This window comes from Nycticebus coucang, chromosome 5 (assembly GCF_027406575.1).
Source record: "Nycticebus coucang isolate mNycCou1 chromosome 5, mNycCou1.pri, whole genome shotgun sequence".
NCBI lineage: Eukaryota > Metazoa > Chordata > Mammalia > Primates > Lorisidae > Nycticebus > Nycticebus coucang.
Genome location: NC_069784.1, coordinates 110,890,068 through 110,906,363, shown reverse-complemented (window position 1 = coordinate 110,906,363; position 16,296 = coordinate 110,890,068).

Sequence of the window (16,296 nt, the reverse complement as noted above, 5' to 3'; positions counted from 1 at the left end):
ACACAGTCTTTTTTTCTTAGATAAATGCCTGGCAGTGCATGGCAGTTGAATGTTTAGTTTTTAAAGAAATGACCAAGATGTTTTTCCAGAGTGGTTACGCTCTGTCTCACTGATTTATTCTTCTGTATATTCATAATCATTTGACATTACTATTTTTAACTTTAGTCATCCTGAGAGGTGTATAGTGATAGTTCGTGTGGTTTTAATTTGCATTTCCCAAATAACTGACAATGTTGAATATCTCTTTTTGTGCTTATTTCTCATCTGTATAGCTTTGGTTACATTTTTTCCCCTTATATTGTCTGTGTTTTAATTGAATTGTTTGCTGTTTACTGTTTAGTTTTGAGGGTTCTTTATAAATTCTAGATACTAATCTTTTGTTGGATATGTGGTTTAAACACAGATGTCCCTTGGTATCTATAGGGACTGGTTCCAGGACCTTTCCTGATACCAAAATTCACTCAAGTCCCTGGGTATCTCTGTGTAAACTACCCCTCTAATACAAAAATGGGCCCTCCATTTCTGGGGGTTTCAAGTATAGCAAGTTCAATAGTATATTTTTAATCTGAATTTATTTGTGTATTCAAGATGTATTGAAAAGAATAAATACCAGTGACTGATTGTATTTATTTTTAAAAAATCCACAGAAAAGTGGACCTGTGAAGTTGAAACCTGTATTGTTCATGGGTCAGTTGTATTTTCCTCCACTCTGTAGCTTCTCTTTTCATCCTTTTCCAGGGTCATTCAAAGAGCAAAAGTTTTTAATTTTGATAAAGCCAAATTTATTAATGCTTTTGGTGTCATTTTGGTCCATTCAGGCTGCTATAGCACAAATACCATATACTGGTGGCTTAAGCAAGAGAAATTTATTTCTCACAGTTCTGGAAGCTGAGGAGTCAAATTTCAAGGCACTGGAAGAGTTGGTGTCTGGTGGAGGCCCACTTTCTGGTTTACAGATGGTGTTCTTCTCCCTGAGTTCTCACATGGTAGAAGGGGACAGGTTGCTCTTTGGGGTTTCTTATGTATGGACTTAATCCCATTTGTGAGGACTCAACTCTTAATGACCTAATCACCTTCCAAGGGCTCTACCTCTTAACATTGGTGGTTAGGTTTGAACATAATAATTTTGAGAGGACATAAACATTCTGTCTATACAGCAGCGGGATGTCTAAGAATGCTGGGCATAGCTTTAGATCTTAAAGAGTTTCTTTTATGATGTTTAGAAAAGTTCTGTGTTATTACATTTTACAATTCAGTTAATGATCTATTTTGATATAAGATATGAAACAGATTTTTTTCTTCCTGCAAATGCTAAATTCCCATTTGCTCCAGCACCATTTGTTGAAAAGATTATCTTTCTTCAATTGAATTGCTTTTGCCCCTATGTCAAAAGACAAGTTGGTCACATTTGTGTGATTATATTTCTGGCTTTGATATTATGTTTCATTGATCTATGTGTCTGCTAGTAGATAGTATCACACTATCTTGATTGCTGTATCTGAAAAGTAAATTATGAAATAAGATAGACTGATTCCTCCCACTTTATTCTTGTATTTTAAACTGTTTTTAGCTATTCCTTTGTCTTTCCATATAAATTTTAGAACTATCTCATATAAAAATCTACAAAAAAATTTGATGTTATTTTGTTAGGAATTGTTTTTCCTTATATAACATTTTGAAGAGAATTGAGATCTTTACTGTCTTTATTATGTTGAGTATTCCAATTCATGAACGTAGTGTGTCTCTATATTCATTTATATCTTTTTAGATTTCTTTTATCAAAATGTTGTAATTTTCACCTTACAAGTCCTAGCCATGTTTTCTTGATTTACACCTAATTATTTTTGAATAATTGTAAATATTATATAATTCTTATTTTAGTGTCAATATGTTTAATGCTAGCAAATGGATATGTAATTGGTCTTTAAAAGTTTATTTTATATTCTGTAATCTTGTTGAACTTTCTTATTAATTCTAGAAGTTTTGTTTGTTTATAATGTTGTTTATAATGTTGATTTTCTATATAGATAATCACGTCATCTGAAAAGTGGAACAGTTTTACTTTGCCCTTTCCAATCTGTGTGATTTTTTTTTCTTTCTCTTGCTTTATTGCAATGGCTAGTACTTCTACCACTATGTTGAATAAAAGTGGTGATAGCTGACATGCTAGCATTGTTCCTGATATTAGGAGGGAAAACATTTACTCTTTCACATTTCACCTAAGTTGTCAAATTTATATATCTCTAAGTTGAGCATAGTATTCCCCATTTTTTTTTTTTTTATCTCTGCAGGATTTGTAGCTATATCCCCTATTTAATTCATGGCTTCTTTTTCTTATTGTCAGTCTTGGTAGAAAGTTGTTAATTGCATTGATCTTTTCAAAGAAATAGCTCTTTGTTTCATTGATTTCTCTCTCTCTCTTTTTTTTTGCTTTAAAATTTATTGATTTTTGCTCTAATCATTATTATTTTCTTCATTCTGCTTTCTCTAGGTGTTTTTGCTTTTTTTTTTTTTCTGGGTTCCTAAGGTGGAGGTTATATTATTGATTTGAAACTTTTCTTCTTTTCTAATATATGAATTTAGTGCTATAATTTTTTCTCTCACTATTTAAGTTGTGTCCCACAGAATTTCATATATTGTATTTTTCCTGGCTTGTTTCAAAGTCTTATGTTTGCTTTAGATACAGGGAAGCCATAAGTTTGTGTAAAAATTGTCCATAGTTTTTAGTTGTTCTTAGCAGTTAGAATAGAGAAAAATACATCTACTTCATCTTCCTGATAGCAGAAGTCCTCAGCAAAAGTTTTTAAAAGTCAGTAACACTAAAAATTGTCAAGGGTGTGGGCAGTGCCTGTGGCTCAGCGGGTAGGGCGCCGGTCCCATATGCCGGAGGTGGCGGGTTCAAACCCAGCCCCGGCCAAATTAAAAAAAAAAAAATTGTCAAGGGTGTGAAGAAATTGATTGGTATTGGTAATATAAAGTTTTTCAAATTTGGGGGAAAGGAATTTGATAGTAGCAATCCCTAAATTTGAAAAATATCAGCAGTCCAACTTGTAAAAATCTATTCTCCACAAATACTAACATCAGTGCATTAAGAATAAAGATGCTGGGGGTGAGGAGAGGCAATATGACCGATTAGAGGCTGCTTTCAACAGAGGCTTCTGTCTAGCGGGAGAGAAGTTAGACTGAAGTGGACTCGCAGAAGCCAAAGTAGGGAATTGAGCACAGGGGGAAGAAAGCAACGTGCATATCATACCCACTGAGACAACTTGTGAGGCCAAGAAAGAGGAAAAAAGATAACAAAGACCAGGCACAGAGCAACTAGTTGGAAGGTGCTTGTTGACAAGGGGACAGGAGGCCCTTCTTCCCGACCAGGAGGCCTGCAGTGAGCTTTTTGCCAGCAAGCAGGGAACAAAGGATCTCTTACCTCCCCCTAGGGGAGGGATTTGCAAAGTCCTGGTCCTCTTATATCTGGAAGGTTCTTCCCTGAGTCTAGAAGGAGGCTGGCTGTCACAAAAGTAAACAAATATTCTTTTCCTAATCTTGAACCCACAGCTCACCTGTCCTCTTATCTTGGTTGGACCTACTGAGGTCCCAATGTTTGGCAAGAATTTGTGAGTGTCTGGTGCATTGTGTGGGCCACTGAGCTGCTGCATGGAAATGGTGGTGCAACAGTTCTGACTTTGGTGGGGAGAGGTGTGATCTCTCCCTTCCCCAGACCCTCCCTCTCAGTCAGAACTGACTGCATATTTTTGTTCTCCAGCCACCTGGCGACTCTTGGAACCTATTTGAGAGGGTGCTGCTCCAATTTCCTTGGCGAATTTGACGAAAATGCTCAGCCAGAGCTGTCTGCACATTCTTATTCTCTGGCCACCACTGTCTAGGGATGCAGGTTCATCACTTGTTTAACTTTGGGCAGCAGTGGGGTTTGGGGGTTGCAGCAGTGAGGGGCATTCAGCAGTTCTGTACATGGATTCCCCTGCTCTGGCAGGGGCAGAGCTTCAGGTATTTGTACCTTTGTCCAACAGAGATTCTAGCAAAATACCAGCCAGAGTGAGTAGAGGGAAAGCTGACACCAAGACAGAAACAGGGTATGCTATCTCACCAAGCCAGTCCTCAGAGACTCTGGCTGCAGCCCTGAAAGGGACCTTTGAGACCTGTAGGGGAAAGGCCACAAGGACAAGCTCCAGCTCAATGGAGAAGGGGTGGCTAGCTCCATTCGTTAGGGCCTTCTAATCCAGTCTTACCCTACCAGTTTTAATGGCCAAATAGGTTGGTACAGTGTTTCCTAAGAGTCTCCAATTAGATTATCTCTTAATAACTATTCAGGGACAGCCTATCATTTCAATTAAAAAGTATATGTTTTTTTTTTTTTTTTTAAAAAGCTAGAAATACTCGTGGAGAGGAGCCAGCAGAAGAGCTCTGTTAACATGAAAAATCAGAGCAGATCAACTCTTCCAAAAGATTACAAGGGAGATGCAATAGAAAATATCATCCATAGGGAAATTGCTGGCATGTCAGAAATAGAATTCAGAATATGGCTGGCAAATAAGATGATTAGAATTGAGAAGATGGAAACAGAAATTTAAAAAATGGTTACAAAGTTGTCTCAAGAAATTAATGAATTCAAAGTCAAAGTCACCAAGGATATAGACATAATGAGGAAAGATACTGCAGAGTTTAAAGAATTAAAAAGGGCATTTGAGGAGCTTCAAAACATAGTGGAGACCCTCAGTTACAGAGTACAACATGGAGAAGAAATAATTTCAGAAATTGAAGACAAGACTTTTGAACTATTTCAATCATTCAAAGAGAAAGAAAAAAGGAGAACAAAAACAGAATATTCCCTGTGAGAGTTATGGGGTCATTACTACAAAAACTACCCAGAAATAAAAAAATGTAGAGGAAATGGACCAAAAGATCAAACATTCACATTATAGGGATTCCTGAAGGAGAAGAGGATTGTCCTAAATGCACTGATGCTCTACTTCAAGACATTATGGTGGAGAATTTTCCAAGCATTGTGAGAGATATGGAAATTCAGATTGTAGATAGTTTCAGAACTCCAGCACAACTCAATCCAAATAAAGCATCTCCTAGACATATTGTGATTCATTTTGACGAAGCTAATATGAAGGAAAAAAATCCTGCAAGCAGCTAGGTGCCAGAAAATTCTTACTTACAAAGGGAAAAATATTATGATGACTTCAGATCTTTCAGCTGAAATTCTTCAAACCAGAAGAAGATGGTCATTGATCTTTAGCCTTCTTAAATAAAACAATTTTCAGCCCAGGCTTTCTGTATCCTGCTAAACTGAGCAGGATGATGGAGAAATCCATCATTTGTGATGGAGAAATCAAATATTTTACTGACATGCAAATGTCAAGGAAATTTGCCATAACTAGACCAGGTCTACAGGAAGTACTTAGACCCATTCTTTTTAATTACCAGTGCAATGGTCCACCATCAAAGTAAACACAACTAAAAATGAAAGAACAAAACCTAGCTTCCACAATGGTGAAAGTGATAAAAATAAGCTCTGGACCTCTGAAAAACTAGATGGCCAAAACTCCACCATACCTATCAATTCTCTCAATAATTGTGAATGGTTTGAATTCTCCTCTAAAGAGGAGCCAGCATAGCCTGGCTGACTGGATACAAACCTCAGGCCCACTATTTGTTGTCTCCAAGCAACACACCTAACCTCAAAGGATAAAACAATACTCAGGGTGAAGGGATGGAATACAATAATCCAGGCAAATATAAATCAGAAAAAAGCAGGGATTGTGATCTTATTTGCAGGTACAATTGGATTTAAATCAGCAAAATTAAAGATGAACACTACATACTTGGCAAGGGAAGCACACAACATGAAGAGATTTCAATAATTAACATTGACACATTCTATTTTCACACTGTTCAATTTCTAAAACAAACCCTAAATGGTCTGAACAATATGATATCTTCTTGCCATATAATAGTTGGAGATTTTAACACCCCTTTGATAATACCGGACAGATCCTTGAAGCAGAAACTAAACAAAGAAATTATGGATGACCCTAGAACAAACGGACTTAACAGACATATATAGACCACTTCATCCTAACAAAACTGAATGCACATTCTTCTCAGCCCATGATCATATCTCAGAACACAAGCCTAGCCTCAACAAATTCAAAAATAGAAATTACTCCTTGAATCTTGTCAGACTATCACAGAATAAAAGTTGAACTCAACAGCAACAGAGATCTTCATACCCAAATAAAGTCATGGAAACTAAAGAACCTTATGCTGAATGACAGTGGGTCAAAGATGAGATTGATAAGGAAATCATTAGATTTCTTGGAAAAAATGATAATGAAGCCACAAACCATCAAAACCTGTGGGATACTGCAAAGGATGTCCAACGAAGGAAATGTATATCATTAGACACTTTCATCAAGAAAAGAGAAAGAGAACAAGTCAACAACCTAATGGGTCATCTCAAGCGACTGGAAAAAGAAGAAAAATCTAACCCCAAACCCAGCAGAAGAAAATAAATAATCAAAATTAGAAGAGAATTGAATGAAATTGAAAACAAAAGAATCATTTGGAATATCAGTGAAACAAGTTGGTTCTTTGAAAAGATTAATAAAATTGATAAACCCTTGGCCAGACTAACCAGAAACATAAAAGTAAGATCTCTAATAACTTTAGTCAGAAATGATAAAGGGGAAATAACAACAGGTGTCACAGAAATACAAAAGGTCCTCAATTACTACTACAAAAACCCTGTCCAGAAATATAAAAATGTTGAGGAAATAGACCAATACCTGGAAGCATACCACCTTCCTAAACTGAACTAGAAAGAATTAGAAATTTTGAATAGACCTATATCAAGCACTGAAATAGCATCAACTATATAAAATCTTCCAAAAAAGAAAACCCAGGAGCAGATGATTTCATACCAGAATTCTACCAAACCTTCAAAGAGGAACCAGTACCTTTATTGCACAATCTATTCCAAAACATAGAGAAGGAAGAAATTCTGTGAAGACATATTCTATGAAGCAAATATCACCCTGCTTCCAAAACCAGGAAAGAACTCAACAACAACAACAAAAAACTATAGACCAATATCATTAAGGAATATCAATGCAGAATTATTCAATAAGATCTGAGTAAGAAGAATACAATGACACATTAAAACAGTTATACATCATGATCAAGTGGGTTTTATCCCAGGGATATAAGGTTAGTTCAACATACATAAATCCATAAATATAATTCACCACATAAATAAAATCAAAAACAAACACCATATGATTCTCTCAACTGATGCAGAAAAGGCTTTTGCAATATTGAGCATCCCTTCGTGATAAGAACATTTAAAAATATAGGTGTAGGTGGTACATTTCTTAAACCGATAGAGGCTACAACAAACCCACAGCCTATATCATATTGAATAGAGTAAAATTGAAAGCATTTCGACTCAGATCTGGAACTAGACAAGGATGCCAACTGTTGCCACTGCTATTCAACATAGTGCTGGAAGTCATAGCCATTGTAATCAGGCAAGAGAAGGAGATCAAAGGTATCCAGATGGTGACACAGGAGGTCAAACTCTTGCTCTTTGTGCATGACATGATCTTATACCTGGAAAACTCCAGGGACTCAACTACAAAACTCTTGGCAGTGATCAAGGAATATAGTAGTGTCTCAGGATACAAAATCAATGCCCACAAATTGGTAGCCTTTATATATGCCAATAATAGTCAAGATAAGAATAAAATCAAAGACTTTATACATTTTACAATAAAATCAAAGACTTTATACCTTTTACAATAGTTCCAAAGAAAATGAAATACCTGGGAATATATCTAACAAAGGAAATGTAAGATCTCTATAAAGAGAACTATGAAACCCTGAGAAAAGAAATAGCAGATTTAACAAATGGAAGAATATACCATGCTCATAGCTGGGAGGAATAAACATCATTAAAATATTCATACTACCCAAAGCAATCTACAGATTTAATACAATCCCTATCAAAGCCTCAATGTCATACTTTAAAGAACTTGAAAAAATAGTACTTCGTTTCATGTGGAACCAGAAAAAGCCGTGAATAACCAATACAATTCTTAGATATGAAACAAATCTGGAGGAATTACATTACTTCAAAGCACTTGAAAAAATAGTACTTTGTTTCATATGTAACCAGAAAAAGGGCTGAATAGTCAATACAATTCTTAGAAATAACAAATCCGGAGGCATCACGTTACCAGTGATCAAAACAGAATGGTACTGGCACAAAAATAGAGACAGGTATCTATAGAAGGGAATAGAGAATCTAGAGATGCACCCAGCCACATATGGTCATTTTATCTTTGATAAGCCTAACAAAAGCATGTATTTGGGAAGAGAATCTGTATTAAATAATTGGTGCTGGGATAACTGGTTAGTCACATATAAAAGCCTGAAATTGGACCCACACCTCTCACCATTGACAAAAATTGATTCTCACTGAATAAAAATTTAAATTTAAGACATGAAACAATAAAAATTCTAGAGGAGAGTGTGGGGAAAACACTTGAAAATATTTCTGGGAGAAGATTTTATGAGGAAGACCCCCCCAACACACACACACACTGGCAATTGTAGCATCACCAAAAATAAATAACTGGGATTTGATCAAGCCAAAAATCTGCACAACTAAGGGTACCCAAACAAAGCAAATAGCCTTTGGAATGGAAGAATATTTTGCATGTTATGAATATGACAAGGGTCTGATAACTAGAATCTGCAGAGAACCCAAATTAATCAACAAGAAAAGAAGAAACAATCCCATTTATAAGTTGAACAGAAACTTCTCTGAAGATGACAGATTAATGGCCAAAAAACACATGAAAAAATGCCCATCATCTTCAGAGAAATGCAAACCAAAACCACTCTAAGATATCACCTAACCCCACCAAGATTAACTAACCCTCATCACAGAGTCTCAAAACTGCTGATGCTAGCGTGGATATGGAGAGAAGGGAACATTCCCACACTGCTAATGGAATTGCAAACAAATACACCTTTTATGGAAAGAAATATGGAGCATTCTTAAAGAAGTAAAGAACTTGCACCAGAATGTTTATTGCAGCTCAATTCATAATTGCCAAGTCATGGAAGCAACCCAAATGACTATCAACCAATTCAAGAATGGAAAAAAAATTCAGTGTACTCAATACTAATATCAAACCAATACATAAAAAATTACACACTCACATGAACAATAAAACATAAATATTTTAGCAAGAGGAAGGGAAAGGAGGGATGGGGAGGGTGATTGGCAGGAAGAGGGAAGACAATTGGTCTGATCTCACCTAAGGTACACAATGTGAGGGAGTTCAGCATGCCCCCTGGGGTTCTTCTACTTGAACTTTAGCTTGGAAGTGAGAACAATGCAATCTAAATATTTGTATCCTCACATTAATTTGAAATAAAAAAAGAATAAAGATGTTTATTTTAGTATTGTTTATATTTTTATTTCAATAGATTTAGAGGGTGTAAATGTTTTTTGTTACATGGATAAATTATATAATTCTGAATTCAGGGCTTTTACCTGTTACCAGAATAGTGTGTCTTGTACCCTCTAGGTAAATTTTTATTCCTCACCCCCCCCCCACCATCCGTCTACTTTCTTAGTTTTCTTTACCATTTTTTTTTTTTTTTGCAGTTTTTGTTCAGGGCTGGGTTTGAACACGCCACCTCCAGTATATGGGGCCAGCACCCTACTCCTTTGAGCCACAGGTGCCACTCTACTTTCTTAGTAATGTCCATTACATTACATTACGACTATATATACTCATAATTTAGCTCCCGCTGATAAGTAAGAATGTGCAGTATTTGTTTTTCCGTTCCTGAGGTACTTCCAATAGTCTCCAGTTCCATCCAAGCTGCTGCAAAAGACATTATTTCATTCTTTTTAATGGTTAAGTAGTACTCCAGAGTGTGTGTGTGTGTGTGTGTGTGTGTACCATTTTCTTTATTCACTCATCAGTTGATGGGCCCTTAGGTTGATCCATATCTTTACAATTGTGAATTATGCTACAATAAACATCCAGATATAGGTGTTTTTTTAATGAAATGACTTATTTTTCTTTAGGTAGATACCCACTAGTGGGATTGATGGATCAAAGGGTAGGTCTACTTTTAGTTCTTTGGAATATCTCTATACTGTTTTCCATAGAGGTTTTCCTGGTTTACATTCCCACCAACAGTGTAGAAGCATTCCCTTTTCACTGCATCTGTGCCAACATTGATTCTTTTTTGACTTTCAAATAATGCCATTCTGATAGGGATGAGGTGGTATCTTATTGTGATTTCAGTTTGCATTTCCCTGATGATCAGTGATAAGCATATTTGCATGTTTATCAGCCAGTTGTCTATCTTCTTTCGAAACAAATCTGTTTATGTTTTTTGCCCACTTACTAATGGGGTTATTTGTTTTCTTCTTGCTGGTTTGTCTGAACTTTTTGTTCATTCTGGGTACTAGTTCTTTGTTGGAAGTGTAGTTTGTGAATATTTTATCCCATTTTATAAATTGTCTATTTACTCTATTTTTTTTTTTTTTTATTGCTGGGGATTCATTGAGGGTACAAGAAGCCAGGTTACACTGATTGCAATTGTTAGGTAAAGTCCCTCTTGCAATCATGTCTTGCCCCCATAAAGTGTGACACACACCAAGGCCCCACCCACCTCCCTCCTTCCCTCTTTCTGTTCCCCACCCATAACCATAATTGTCATTAATTGTCCTCATATCAAAATTGAGTACATAGGATTCATGCTTCTCCATTCTTGTGATTCTTTACTAAGAATAATGTCTTCCACTTCCATCCAGGTTAACACGAAGGATGTAAAGTCTCCATTTTTTTTAATGGCTGAATAGTATTCCATGGTATACATATACCACAGCTTGTTAATCCATTCCTGGGTTGGTGGGCATTTAGGCTGTTTCCACATTTTGGCGATTGTAAATTGAGCTGCAATAAACAGTCTAGTACAAGTGTCCTTATGATAAAAGGATTTCTTTCCTTCTGGGTAGATGCCCAGTAATGGGATAGCAGGATCAAATGGGAGGTCTAGCTTGAGTGCTTTGAGGTTTCTCCATACTTCCTTCCAGAAAGGTTGTACTAGTTTGCAGTCCCACCAGCAGTGTAAAAGTGTTCCCTTCTCTCCACATCCACGCCAGCATCTGCAGTTTTGAGATTTTGTGATGTGGGCCATTCTCACCGGGGTTAGATGATATCTCAGGGTTGTTTTGATTTGCATTTCTCTAATATATAGAGATGATGAACATTTTTTCATGTGTTTGTTAGCCATTCGTCTGTCGTCTTTAGAGAAAGTTCTATTCATGTCTCTTGCCCATTGATATAAGGGATTGTTGGCTTTTTTTAATGTGGATTAATTTGAGTTCTCTATAGATCCTAGTTATCAAGCTTTTGTCTGATTGAAAATATGCAAATATCCTTTCCCATTGTGTAGGTTGTCTCTTTGCTTTGGTTATTGTCTCCTTAGCTGTACAGAAGCTTTTCAGTTTAATGAAGTCCCATTTGTTTATTTTTGTTGTTGTTGCAATTGCCATGCAGTCTTCTTCAGGAAGTCTTTCCCCAGGCCAATATCTTCCAGTGTTTTTCCTATGCTTTCTTGGAGGATTTTTATTGTTTCATGCCTTAAATTTAAGTCCTTTATCCATCTGGAATCAATTTTTGTGAGTGGGGAAAAGTGTGGGTCCAGTTTCAGTCTTTTACATGTAGACATCCAGTTCTCCCAACACCATTTATTGAATAGGGAGTCTTTCCCCCAAGGTATGTTCTTGTTTGGTTTATCAAAGATTAGGTGATTGTAAAATGTTAGTTTCATTTCTTGGTTTTCAATTCGATTCCAAGTGTCTATGTCTCTGTTTTTGTGCCAGTACCATGCTGTCTTGAGCATTATGGCTTTGTAGTACAGACTAAAATCTGGTATGCTGATGCCCCCAGCTTTATTTTTGTTACAGAGAACTGCCTTAGCTATATGGGGTTTTTTCCGGTTTCAAACAAAACGCAGAATCATTTTTTCCAAATCTTGAAAGTACGATGTTGGTATTTTGATAGGAATGGCATTGAATAGGTAGATTGCTTTGGGAAGTATAGACATTTTAACAATGTTGATTCTTCCCATCCATGAGCATGGTATGTTCTTCCATTTGTTAATATCCTCTGCTATTTCCTTTCTGAGGATTTCATAGTTTTCTTTATAGAGGTCCTTCACCTGCTTCGTTAGGTATATTCCTAGGTATTTCATTTTCTTTGAGACTATGGTGAAGGGAGTTGTGTCCTTAATTAGCTTCTCATCTTGACTGTTATTGGTGTACACAAAGGCTACTGACTTGTGGACATTGATTTTATATCCTGAAACATTACTGTATTTTTTGATGACTTCTAGAAGTCTTGTGATTGAGTCTTTGGGGTTCTCTAAGTATAAGATCATGTCATCAGCAAAGAGGGAGAGTTTGACCTCCTCTGCTCCCATTTGGATTCCCTTTATTTCCTTGTCTTGCCTAATTGTATTGGCTAGAACTTCCAGCACTACATTGAATAGTAAAGGTGACAGAGGACAACCTTGTCTGGTTCCAGTTCTAAGAGGAAAAGCTTTCAGTTTTACTCCATTCAGTAAAATATTGGCTGTGGGTTTGTCATAGATAGCTTCAATCAGTTTTAGAAATGTGCCACCTATGCCTATACTCTTCAGTGTTTTAATTAGAAAAGGATGATGGATTTTATCAAATGCTTTTTCTGCATCTATTGAGAGGATCATGTGATCTTTATTTTTGCCTCTGTTAATATGGTGGATAACGTTTATGGACTTGCGTATGTTAAACCAGCCTTGCATCCCTGGGATGAAGCCTACTTGATCATGATGAATGACTTTTTTGATGATAAGCTGTAATCTATTGGCTAGGATTTTGTTGAGAATTTTTGCGTCTATATTCATGAGTGAGATTGGTCTGAAATTCTCCTTTTTGTTTGGGTCTTTTCCTGGTTTTGGTATCAGGGTGATGTTTGCTTCATAGAATGTGTTGGGGAAGATTCCTTCTTCCTCAATTTTTTGGAATAATTTCTGCAGTACAGGAATAAGCTCTTCCTTGAAGGTTTGATAGAATTCTGGTGTGAAGCCATCTGGACCAGGGCATTTTTTGGTTGGAAGCTTTTTTATTGTTTCTTTGATCTCAGTGCTTGAAATTGGTCTGTTCAGGAGGTCTATTTCTTCCTGGCTGAGTCTAGGGAGAGGGTGTGATTCCAAATATTGATCCATTTCTTTCACATTGTCAAATTTCTGGGCATAGAGTTTCTGGTAGTATTCAGAGATGATCTCTTGTATCTCTGTGGGATCAGTTGTTATTTCCCCTTTATCATTTCTGATTGAGGTTACTAGAGATTTTACTTTTCTATTCCTTGTTAGTCTGGCCAATGGTTTATCTATTTTATTTATTTTTTCAAAAAACCAACTCCTTGTTTCATTAATTTTCTGAATGATTCTTTTGTTTTCAATTACATTGATCTCTGATTTGATTTTGGATATTTCTTTTCTTCTACTGAGTTTAGGCTTAGATTGTTCTTCTTTTTCCAATTCCATAAGATATCTTTTGAGATTGTTGATGTGCTCTCTTTCTGTTTTTCGAATGTAGGCATCTAAAGCGATGAATTTTCCTCTCAAAACTGCTTTTGCAGTATCCCACAGGTTTTGGTAGCTTGTGTCTTCATTGTTGTTATGCTCAAGGAAGTTAATGATTTCCTGTTTTATTTCTTCTTCACCCATCTGTTATTCAACAGAAGATTGTTTAGTTTCCATGCGTTTGGGTGGGGTCGAGCATTTTTGTTAGAGTTGAGTTCCACCTTTAGTGCCTTATGGTCTGAGAAGATACAAGGTAAAATTTCAATTCTTTTGATTCTGTTGATATTTGTTTCGTGTCTCAGGATATGATCAATTTTGGAGAATGTTCCATGGGGTGATGAGAAGAATGTATATTCTTTATCTTTGGGATGGAGTGTTCTATATGCGTCTATCAAGCACAGTTGTTCTAGGGTCTCATTTAAGTCTCTTATATCCTTGTTATACTTCTGTTTAGAGGATCTGTCCAGCTCTGTAAGAGGAGTGTGAAGGTCCCCTGTTATTATGGTATTATCAGATATCATATTGCTCAGACTGAGTAAGGTCTGTTTCAAGAATCTGGGAGCATTTAAATTGGGTGCATAAATATTTAGAATTGAAATGTCTTCTTGTTGTATTTTTCCCTTGACCAATATAAAGTGACCATCTTTGTCTTTTTTGACTTTAGTTGCTTTAAATCCACATGTATCTGAAAATAAGATTGCAATTCCTCTTTTCTTCTGAATTCCATTTGCCTGAAAAATTGTCTTCCAACCCTTGACTCGGAGCTTTAATGTGTCTTTTGAAGCCAGGTGTGTTTCTTGCAGACAGCAAATGGATGGCTTGTGTTTTTTAATCCAGTCAACCAATCTATGTCTCATCAGTGGGGAATTCAAGCCATTAACATTTATGGAGATAATTGATAAGTGTGGTAGTATTCTATTCGTCTTATTTTGTGAGAGTTCATTGCTTAGTTTTATCTTTTGCATCAGTGTGGAGGTTTGGTTCTGTCCTTTAATTTCTGAGTTCTTACTTTGCTGCTGATCCATTGTGGTGGTCAGTGTACAGAGCAGGTTGAAGTATTTCCTGTAGAGCTGGTCTTGTTGTGGCGAATTTCCTCAATGTTTGTATATCCGTAAATGATTTGATTTCTCTGTCAATTTTGAAGCTTAGCTTAGCAGGGTACAGAATTCTGGGCTGGAAATTGTTCTGTTTAAGTAGATTAAAGGTAGATGACCACTGTCTTCTTGTTTGGAAAGTTTCATTAGAGAAGTCTGCGGTCACTCTGATGGATTTGCCCCTGTAGGTCAACTGGCGCTTACTCCTGGCAGCTTGCAGAATCTTTTCTTTTGTCTTGACTTTGGACAGGTTCATCACAATGTGTCTTGGAGAAGCTCGGTTAGAGTTGAGGCGACCTGGGGTCCGATAGCCCTCTGAAAGCAGTGTGTCAGAATCTTTGGTGATATTTGGGAAATTTTCTTTTATAATATTCTCTAGTATGGCTTCCATTCCTCTGGGGCATTCTTCTTCCCCTTCTGGAATTCCTATAACTCGTATGTTGGAACGCTTCATAAAGTCCCATAATTCTGACAGTGAACGTTCTGCTTTCTCTCTCTTCTTTTCTGCCTCTTTTACTATCTGAGTTATCTCAAAAACTTTGTCTTCTACCTCTGAAATTCTTTCTTCTGCATGGTCTAACCTGTTGCTGATACTTTCCATTGCATCTTTAAGTTCCCTGATTGACTGTTTCATTTCTTTCAGCTCTACTATATCCTTTTTATATTCTTCATATCGTTCATCTCTGATTTGATTCTGTTTTTGGATTTCCTTTTGGTTATTTTCCACTTTATTAGCAGTTTCCTTCATTGTTTCCATCATTTCTTTCATTGTTTTCAACATGTGTATTCTAAATTCCCTTTCTGTGATTCCTAACATTTCTGTATAGGTGGAATCCTCTGCAGTAGCTACCTCATGGTCCCTTGGCGGGGTTGTTCTGGACTGGTTCTTCATGTTGCCTGGAGTTTTCTGCTGATTCTTCCTCATGGGTGATTTCTTTTATCTGTTTCCTTGCCCTAATTTTCCTTTCACTTCCTCTTGTTGTTTAAGTTCTCATGCCTGTGGAAGTTGCAGGCGGGTTTAGACGGATTGAACACACGCGACCACTTGCCGGTTTTCCACTGTTTTAGTCCTGCTCTTGGGGTCCAGAAGTCTCTCGCTGACTCCCTGTATCCTCTCAGGGGTGATGATAGGCAGATCCCACCAGCCAGAGATGCCTGGATCCCATATCCCCAGACTCCAGGTGCCCAGATGCAAGGAAACTGTTACTCGGCTGCCATCTTGCTCCGCCCCTCTCTATTTACTCTATTAATTATTTCCTTTGCTGTGTGGAATTTTTTGTTTAATTAAGTCCCATTTACTTATTTTTGTTGTTGCTATATTTGATTCTGGTGTACTAGTCATAAATTTTTTGCCTAGGCCAATGTCCAGAAGAGTTTTTCCTATGCTCTCTTCTAGAATTTTTATGGTTTCAGGTCTTACATTTAAGTCTTTAGTCCATTTTGAGTTAATTTTTGTATATGGTGAGAGACAGGGATCCATTTTCATTCTTCTGCTTCTGACTCTCCAATTTTCCCAGGACCA